Here is an 11,363-nt window from a genome sequence, read left to right as displayed (position 1 = left end):
TTACGTGGGGATATTTTAGACATTTTCCTACTTATCCTAATAGGGTCCCATGAATTCTAACCTACTTGGGAGGTTATTTACCCTAATATTTTATTCACTAATACCTAGAGACTGTTCCTAAATACTCCATAATTCTCTTAAGAGCTTTGGGACAAGGGAAGCTAGTGTTTCAACTAAAAGATTGATTTGGGGCTTAATTTGGTGATTTCTTTCCATCATTAACTTGGTTTAAGTAAAGTTTCTCTTCTCTCATTGTTTATTTAATTAAAGGGAATGGTTTATATGAATGTTTTCATGGTCTTACTATTGCATGAATTGGCTTTCAAATATGATTTGGGGTTTTTGATGTTAATAGCTTGGTTATGGTTTCCCATGGTTTTAATTATGCTTTTACATGCATTAATAGTAGTTTTGGATAATCGATTGAATATGAATGGTTTCTTGGTAATTGGAATTGATTTTGGTCATATTATGACCCCAATGTGTATGACAAAATGCTTATAAAGATATGTTCATTGCATTGACTTCTTTTAATGGAACTCTTGCATGTTTTAAACACGGTAAAAGAATTATGCATGGTTTAAATGGTTTGAAAAGGCTAAAGGATAATTGGGTATGCTTGTAGGGAACATGGAAGTCTCCCAAGTGGTTTAATATGGTAAATTTAAGGGCACTTCAAAGTCCCCTTAAACCTATAAATGGTTGGCTATGGATAAGACTTGAAAGTAAGGATTGGTATGATGATCCCAATATCAATGACCTTGGTTAATAAATGGATAATGGTTTGGTTATTTGGAAACTATTTTAATTGGGAAATAATGGTGGAATGTGTTGCAAAGCCGTGGAAGGTGGAGGTCCCAGGGGGACCAAAACTGGAAACTTATATTGTCCAATATGAGGTTGGTCTTGGTGACCGTGTGCATGTTGTCACACTTTCTTTTGGGGATGTACTAGTCATTCCATGGGATACTTCCTTGGTCGTACGAATACATGCACTGGGGCCCTTTCATCAAGGGGAGCTAAACTCATACATCCCGTAGGTTGTTTTAGACGAAAAAGCTACATAGCCCAAGTAAAGCTTTTAAAGGAATGCTAAACCCGGTCCCTTTTCCCGACATGGTTATATATATATGTATGTATGGTTGTGTTCATATGGATGATTTTTACTTGGTTTTATAAATGACATTATTTTATCCTTATCGTGAGATCATGCTGGCGGTCACTCGCTAACCCTGTCTACTGGAGGCTGTATACCCATGCTATGTAGGAACTGGTCATTCCAATTCTTCTTCATAGTGATTGACTCGGGGACAACATTTGGACTTAAGTGTTGAGCTTCCATCCATTCGGAAGGCATCATTTCATGTTATGGATATTTTTAAACATTTAGACTTTATTTTGGATATTGGTTTTGGCTATGGTTGGGGGCATATCCTAATTGAATTTCATTACTCTATTGTATAGAAGTTTTATGGTACTTCTATGGGTTGGTATGGGTGGGATCGATATTGGTGTCGTCCTTGGCATTGGAATAGCTTGGGAGGCTATCATCATCAGACATAATTTCTCACTGTTCCATCATATTTCATTTTGGGATTAATTATATAATCTTCTGCAACATCCTTGGCTATGGCTTGGTTTATGACCTTGTTTTGGTATGGTTAGGTTATTGGTACAGGATGGTTGGACTCGGTTGGGTTGGTCACAGTTGTGATCTATTCCTAGAGTCCCTATATAAGCTATTATACTATCTTATTATATGCTCAAAATTCAACCAACTCATAGCAGGCGGCTGGAGGTTGGGTTGGGTAACGGGTGTGGCCTCCGGTCCCGTTCGGACTTGGGACGCCCATAACGATAAGGCCCCAGGGCGGGTTGTTTCACATCCTAACCTAGGAAAAGTCACCCCTATAGAGCTTTAGAATAATGTTTTGAGTTTGTGAACTAAAACCTGGTAAAAGAGACATAAAACACTACCATCAGCCACTATAAGGGACCCATACTCGCTACAACAGACCTGCTATAGTATGTCTTTTCCAGCTACAATGAGTCTCAGCCTTTCACTATAAATGCCCTTTAATAAAATTCCTATAAGTATTTGTTCAGAATCAAATTAACAAAAGATCAATGACATCAGATAAAAGACTCCAAGACCATTTTTTATTGGTTGTTTTTGGGCCTCGTAACTTTTTGTATTCTAGGAGGGGTACTCATTTGAAGTTGACCCTAGAAAAAGCTTATATCAAAACTAAATCAGGAAGGACGTTTTCAACTCAACTTTATGTTTGGGGTGTCATATAACCTTAGTTCATATCTAATGTATTTTCATATTAAAGAAATATTCTTAACACCTATGAAACATTAAGATTCTTATTCCCTTACGATAGATATTTTTAGTAACAACTGAACACATCACTACATATATCAATTTACCAACCGTTCATCCCAAATAGACATTGGTAAAGGGGAGTAAGAGGTCAGAATTAGAAGGACATTATTTTCAGGGTTACTTATTATCCACTACTAAAAGGACTTTCAACAATGAAGGTAAATGGTTGGGATATACCTGAAGGCTCAAATAGGTGGGGATAATTGTCTCACATCTTTCTCTCAATCTCCCAAGTAGCCTCCTATATTAGGTGGTGTCTCCACTAAACTTTTGATATCACCCTAGAGCGTAACCGCTTGACATTCCTAGCTCATATGAGAACTAGCTCCTCTACAAAGTTCAATCTCTCATTCAATTGAATTGAGTCGTACCGAAGCATATGTGACACATTGAGGATATAAAGCTGCAACATAGAAACATGAAAAACTAGATGAACAATAGAAAAATTTGGGGGCAAGGCTAACTCATAAGCCACCTTTCCAGCTGTATGAAGTATCTTAAAAGGCCCAATATATTTGAGGTTGAGCTTGCCCTTCCTCCCAAACCTCATCATGCCCTTTATTTGTAAAACTCAAGGACATACCCGATCCTCAACTTCAAACCTCAAGGCACAAAGTATGCGATCTATATAAGTCTTCTACCTACTTTAGGCTACCCTCATCCTATCCCGAATCATCCAACTATTTAGTGATTCCTGAAGTAAGTCAGTACCATGAGGCCTAACTTAAGAGGTCATGAACTACCCTATGATATATCGTCAACACCTACCTTATAGTGCCTCAATGGTTCCATCACAATACATTAATAGTAGTTATTATTTTAGGTGAACTCAGCTAATGCTAAGTTCTGCTCCCATTGATCTCCAAAGTCCATAACACAAGCCCAAAGAATATCCTCAAGAATATGAATAGTCCACTCTGGCTACCCATCCTTTTGAGGGTGAAAAACGGTTCTGAGATCCACCTTTGTACCCAACTCCTCCTAAAAATCCCTCCAGAAGCTAAAGGTGAATACCGAGCTTGTGTTTTAGATAATAGACATGGGTACTCCATATAGGAAAATTATCTCATGTACATATATACGGCAAGGCCTCTCAATACTGAAGGACATTTGAATAGGAACAAAATATGGCGATTCGGTCAACCGATCTATAATGATCCAAATGCCGTTAGACCATGAGAACTGAGAGGCAACCTATTATTGAAATCCATGGTGATCTACTCCAACATTCACTCGAGAATAGGCAATCTTTAAATTAGGCACTAGGCCTCTAATACATAGCCTTCACCTACTAACAACATAGGTAATGAGCTACAAAGTTTGCTTTATCTCTGTTCATGCTACTCCGCCAGTAATGCTTCCTCAAATCACTATAGATCTTAGCTATCCCATGGTGAATGGAGTATCTAGATTAATAAGCCTCACACAATATCAACTTAATCATGTTTCTAACCCAGTCAAGACGTAATTTCTCATGTCATGATGGCACCTACTATAAACCCACAAATAGGTAAGCCAACCCATAGTTTGGAACTTCTAGTAACGGATTGCTAAGAAAAATCAAAGGAAAATGGAATAATATGATAAAAGACTGATATTTACATATACATATATATATATATATATGTGTGTGTGTGTACAACAATTCAAAACCTGGTGGAATCAGTACAAGAGTTTCTAATATAACAAGAATATTAGATGAATATACTAGTACAACCTATCTCTAAATATAACATAAAGATCACTCTAATCTATATGAGTGAGAATAGTAGTACTCTAAACGCCAGGAGCTCACCCTAAATCTCTGATCCATAGATGCTCTGCATAAAGCACACAATAATAGAGAGAACTTATACTATGATCTGCAGGCTGTAGATGTGTAGTATGAGCACCCAACATGTGGTCCTCAGCAGGCAACTACTGACTAAAGCTCCAACGATAATGAAAATATAGTTAATATGCAAGAAGGAATATAAAATAAATCCAAACATCCAGGAAGCTACCCTAATAAAACTAGGGAGGCAATAAGGATGAACTATCCTATTCTAGCCATACTCAGGTACTAAGGGACTTTACCATAAATCACTGGTTAATATACAAATAAAGGGTAGAAAAAGGATATATAGTAGTATATAAGTCCAAGTAATGGATATACAACATGAATTAACAAAGTAAGAGGGGGATATATGTTAATACTATAGCTAGATACATAAATATATATACATACATACATAGGTATACAATACTAACTCAAAGGTAACAACCTAAGGAAACCAACCTAACATCTTAAAGCCTCCTAATTATAGTAGGAAGTAGTTCAGACATAATTAGGGTCTCCAATCCAAATGTCTGAACATGAGATAATTATGCATAATAAAATAATCGTAAGAGAAAGAAATAAGAATAATACCTTAAATCTCAATATTAGTCCACAATCAATATGTCACAAACAACCATAATAATAATAGTAATGTAACTGACTGGTTTGGATAAATAATACCATAACCGAGCCCCATAATCCACAGGTTCAACCAATACTCAATGCAAAACAAACAAAATTCATAACTTAGACCTATGCAGCACTCATAAGGCTGATACATATGGCGACCAAACAACATACTAGTGATTAGTAATGTGCATACAAGAATTAATCTAAAGTAATCCATAATAACCAATCCAAGTGCCATAATGTAACCAAGTGTATTTACCTCCTCCAGTTGAATGACTCATAAAAGAAGGACCTATAATGACCTCCCTTCTCTAGAACGACGACTCACAAATATGTTACAACCCAATTTCTTAGGTAATGATGGCGCCTACTTTAACCTACCTGTAGGCAAGAAAAATTCGTAGTCTAGAGCGACTAGTAATGGACAACCCAAAGAGATAAAGAAAAGAATGTAGAATAGATGTAATAAAAGATCCAACATAAAGACTAGTCTAGTACATAAGAGGGAGGAAAGTAATTCTCCAAACGTCAGTATCTTACTTATGTCTCTGAACTATGGCTGCTCTGGCACAATACACACTTCAACGGCGATAAACCATACTATGATCTGTAGGCTGTAGCAGTGTAGTATGAGTACCAAACAAGTGGTACTCATTAGGCAACTGCCAACTGAGCTACAAAGATAATACAGATACCTATAGTATATAAATAGAATAAAAACAATACCCAAATGTGCAGGAATCACATAATAAAGCTAATGAGATAGTAAGAGAAACTATTTTACTCATAGCCATAAAAATAGCACAATGAGGCTAAGGAAGAATCAAGGATGAACTATACTATACCATCCATACTCAGGAATCTCAACACTATATTGTGTATCCCTGGACAATATATGAATGGAGGGTGAAAGAAGAATATATAACAATATATAAGGCCAAGAAATGAATATACAATTTGAATGAATGATGGAAGAGATATACAGTAAAACCATAGCTACATGTATCTAGATATACATATGTATACATAACAAGGTCAATTCAAAGTTTAGCCTAAGTCATTAGACTAGCATTTTAAGACTTCATAGTCATTGTAGGAACTAGTGCTACCATACTTAGGGTTTCTAACTCATACGTCTAATCATGAGTTAATCATGCATAATAATGAAATTGCAAGATAGAGGGGCTAGAATCATACCTAAAATCTCAATACCGAATCAATAACCAATCTGTCACAAACTAGTCATATCAATGATCATAACAGTGATAATAACATTATCATTGAAAATATGAGTGATTGGATAGTCCGAAAAACCAATACCTAGCCGACCATTCATGTACCCCCACTGCCCCGAGCTTAAAAAGTTCAATCAACGTACAACACACCATGAGGTATAGTCATCACCCATACTTATGCACCCCCATATGGGTTGATAGCTATAAGCATACTGGTGATAGGCAATGCACATGAAAGAATTAATGCAAAAGTATATAATTAATATCACAATGTCATCATCATAACCATCTCCATTATAATTATGCTCCATCCTTGATGAGTATATAGTTTCTATTTATAGGGATAGCCAGACCTGAATCGGTAGATGTACACATAAGCCATCAATGTAATCATCCTCTAGCCTTGCAGGCATCAACATCATTATCAAACTATAAAACACCATAGATTTTAGCCTTTAGAAATTCTATAGTTTTTAAACTCACTACTCTAATTATAACTCACCAAAGGAGTCTTAAAGTCTCCATATGGGTTGTTGGAATCGAGTCGTGGGGTGACCAGTGAAGGGTATCTTTATTTCTACCTTAGTTACGACTGAGTCATAAGTACTCATTACGAGTCATAAGGTATGGCTCATAGGAAAACTAATGTTGGTGCTAAATTCTCTATCTTGATCAAGACTAGGCTCAATGAGTCGTATGGTGTGGTCATGAGTCGTAGGGTGTGACTCAAGACCAAAATAGTGTGATGGTCCAAGATTCTACCCAGGGTTCGATTAGGAACCTACGATTCATTGTGTGTCCTCACGATTCAAAATGTGACCCATGGTCACTGGCGATAATTTTTAGTGTTTTAATTAATCACACTTTGGACATTTACTCTTTTCCACTTAAGATCACAACTTAAAATCATATTGCGGACCATATTCTCAATACTTAGAAAATCAAAACGTACTCTTTTCTCTCTTAAATCCCTAAGTTAATATTGCTAGGATTTATTAAGAAATTGGCAATTAGATCTTCCAAGGGTTGATTTGTCTCCATAATTCTTGATATTTCAGGCATGTTACTTATTCCTTAAACTTGTTTTACTTAAAGCATGTATGCAAATGGTTGTACAAATGGGTTTTGATATGGTTGAGGGTTTTGGAATGAATGTTATTTGAATTGTATTTCCATGATTTTATATGTATTTTCATGCTTTATTAGTGGTTTTGAACTAATTGAGTGCTTGGGTATGGGAATCGAAAAGGGGGCCGAGGCATTTCTCCAATTTGATGATTGTAATTTAGAATTTGATGTTGTAAATTATGTTCCCTCAAACCACTTGTGTAATTGACTTCAAATATGATTTGTCACATGGTTTGACTTACTCAACTATATTATTGTATTGCACAAAAGGTTAAAAAGATGAAAAATAGTTTTGAAAGCCTTGTTATCTATATTTTAATATTAAATTGGAAGCTCGAGGGTTGAAGCATTTCCTCGAGTTGATTTGATAACTATAAAGGGGTTGAGACATTCCTTAAAATTAATTTAATGAACAAAGGGGGTCATGGCATCCCCCCATATTGATTTAATGAACAAAGGGGATCGAGGCATTCCTCCCAAGTTAATTGAATTGTGATAGGATAAGCATAATCTTGCAAGCGTAAGGGTATGACGATACCTATGGTGAGCCATAAATGGCCAATTCCTTGGTTAAATGGATAGGTTATGTGAAACTTTTTTTAATTGGTCTTAATGGGGGTTATGTAGCTAAGTCATGAAGGTGGAGGTCCTGAATGACAGATACTAGAAACTCACATTTTTCGACATAAGGGATTGGTCTGGATGACCGTGTGCATGGTTCACACTTTTGTTATTTATTATATCTTATTTCACGTAGGGTAGGGGCATTACTTAATCTTCCTTGATACCTCTGGTTCATACGGCTAACATACACTAAAAAGTCAAATACAAAATAAATATACAGGTACAACTCATCTCTGAATAAAACATAGAGATCAGTCTAGCATGTAAGAGGGAAAGTTTTAACAATTCAAATGTCAGGAGCTTACTCCAAATTTCTAATCCATAGCTTTTTCGCATGATGCACATATCAATGTCGAGAAATCGTACATTGGTCTGCAGACTGTAGAAGTGTAGTATGAGTACTAAACACGTGGTATTTTGGTAGGAAATTACCGACCATGCTCCAAAGATAATGCAAATATAAATAACATGCAAAGTAGGAATATAAACTATAGGAAGCTATTGAGGAAGCTAACATAACAACACTAAAGAGGCAGTCAGGATACACTGTCCTATTTAGAAGTATTTAGGAACTAAGGTACTATACTGTATATCACTGGTCAAAATACAAGTAAAGAGTGGAAGAAGGATATATAGTAGTATACAAGACCAAGGAATACATATAAAATGTTAATAAATAAGGGAAGAGAGGGATATGGGGTAATATCATAACTAGATATATGTATATACATATAGCTATACAAGGCTAACTCAAAGGTAAAAACCTAAGGTGGTCAACCTTGCATCTCAAGGCATGCTAATCAAGTAAGAAACTAGTATTGGAATAATCAGGGTCCCTAATCATAATGTCTAACCAGGAGATAATTATCTATTTATAATAACCTTCAAATAAAGAAATCAAAATCATACCTCCAACCTCAACATCAGTCAATAGTCAGTCTGCCACAAACTAACAAAAATAACAATAATAAAGTGACTGGCTAGTTAGGACAAACAATGAATTGTAACTATTATAGGGAGGCTTGAAATACTAGAAATATGCGTAAATCAAGGAAATAGCCTAGAGGGTCATTACAATATCAACTACTAAAGAGACTTTCGTCTACAAAAGTCAATGGAAAGGAGGAGTACAAAATCTCGAATAGATGGTACTAGGCCCGCATGCTTCTAACAAGACTCCCCAGATAATCTCCATAAAGAAACAATGCTTCCAAGGGATTTTTCTATAGGTATCCCTTTTTCAACTTACTTTTTAGTTCACTTCTCAAGCATCCAAAACTCAACCTCAACAACCAACTGGACTCCTAATGAACCGAGGATGGCTAATGCATGCAAATCCAAACCAAAGCACATTGATACCACACCAATACCAACACAACCAAGCAAAAACTGAACTTGGTGATAGGTAATTTTATGCATAAATCATACAACCAACTCTAACATCCAAATCTAACCTTCGTTTATATTTTTAAACTTGCTATCTACTCCAAATCAAGTAGAAGGTCATTAGAGTCCTGTCAACACAACCCCATCACACTAAACTCGAAGAATAAAGGTTGATCCACCTAAAGTCTATAATTATAAGCATAAGGGTAATCCCATAAGGTGCTACTTGGACACTTAAATAGGCTTTACCAATGTCTGTAACCTACTACCAATGCTACAATTGGTCCAGATGACCTTTAAACTAATAGTTAGGAGTTCAAATCACAAATATGTATCACTGAGCGATTCGCTCCAGGAGGTCCTATCAACTGAGGATGAAACCATGTTGAATCCAACTTGAGCATACTACTTTTGCTGAGAAAAAAATCCAAAATTCCCACAAAAGATGAAGGTCAAGGTCAAGAGTGGAAGAAACCATCGTCAAGTGCCAACGAGCTATCATCAGAGCATCTACCAACCCTAATCTATTTGAACTGAAGAAATTGATTAGGTAGCTAAAGAGTAGGCTTAGCCAACCTATGTATGAATGCTCTACTGGATCATATCTAAAAATGAAAGCTATATCATAGCTCTACAAGTCTCAGCTGAAATCTCCACACCAGATATGAACCATTCGATCTCAACTATCTTAACCAATCCTTTAAATGGATAAGAATCCATACTCCAAATATGTCATAACCTTCAAGCCGTAATCCTAAGGCGTCAAATCTAAAACTAAAGATAATAAGTCTAAACCAAGGGCAACTACCTAACTCATCCTCTCTACCCAAGAGTAAGCTTATCCCCACTGGATCTTGCCTAAGCCAAAATAGAGAAATAGATGAGAACCAAAATAACGATGGACGATAACCTACAGGCTGAAAGTATAATAATCATCTCCTTATCCGCTAGAGGGCAAGAATCATCAAAGAATATTCAAGAACTCTCCAAGGCTGCAACCTATAATAGTAATAGCCAACACTTCAGTAATTCAGAGAAATATAATTGCCATGACCCAAGTTCAATTTCAACATTTTTAGTGTTATGATTCAACTCTTATACTTGAAGGGCATGTTTGAAGGGCTGCCTACATATAATGCAAACATGCATCTAGTAAATTTTACTGGGATCTATACTTCATATACCATACCAAGGGTAGATCAGGAGGCATTGAGACTGAGGTTATTTCCCTTTTTGCTTACTGGAGGGTATCTTTATTGCTAGGGAAACTTCCAAGATGGTCTATTACAATATGAATTTAGTTATGCAGAAATTTCTTGAACAGTTCTTTCCTCCATCTATGGAATTAAAGCTCAAGAATAAGTTATAACTTCTTGTAACTGCAATCAGAATCTATGTATGAGGCATGGTTCAAGTTCAAGAAGAAGCTTAGCATGGTGCCCAACCATTGGATTTAAGGGACAAGCTTGTTGGAGATCTTCTATAGATGCCTGACTATAAGTTCCAGAGCAATGGCAGACACTATAATCAGAGGAGCCTTCAATAAATTAAGATGAGAGATGGCTTTGAGTATTATGGATCAAATCTTATTAGCTAATTGAGGGTGACAAACTCAAGAGGTTGAGAGAGGTTTTGACATTTATGCAATTAAACCTTTCGATGCTCGAAGAGTCGCTGAGGATGCTGTAGCTCAAAAGAATGCAATATTGAGGATAAACATTGGTCAGTTGGCCAAACAATTTGTAATAATATTTTTTGCAAGGATTAATGCAGTAGAGGTACAAAGTGCAACTTTGAGGGTGCATGAGTCTGATTTTGAGGAGGATGAAAAGTGTGTAGATCATCAGTTGGAGGGTTTCCGAGCCTAAGGGCATGGAAATCAAGGTTGGAACTATAATGATAGAGACAAATAAATTCCACCTAGCAGATGTGATGTAAAATCAAGAATAAAAGAGATGTTGGCTAAACTGATGAAGGGTCAAGAGAGTCAAAAAGCTTTACTTAAAGAACTCAAGGTCGATGTTGCAGGATTGGCCCAGAAGGTTGAGTCATATGCAACTGCTATAAAGAAGTTGGAGAAGCGGTATGGTAAATATCTGTTACTTTAGCTGAGAGACAGTCAGGAGCACTTTCTAGTGACAATGTATCGAAT

This window comes from Capsicum annuum, chromosome 7 (genome assembly GCF_002878395.1).
Source record: "Capsicum annuum cultivar UCD-10X-F1 chromosome 7, UCD10Xv1.1, whole genome shotgun sequence".
Classification (NCBI taxonomy): domain Eukaryota; kingdom Viridiplantae; phylum Streptophyta; class Magnoliopsida; order Solanales; family Solanaceae; genus Capsicum; species Capsicum annuum.
Note: the sequence above shows the minus strand (reverse complement) of the source record.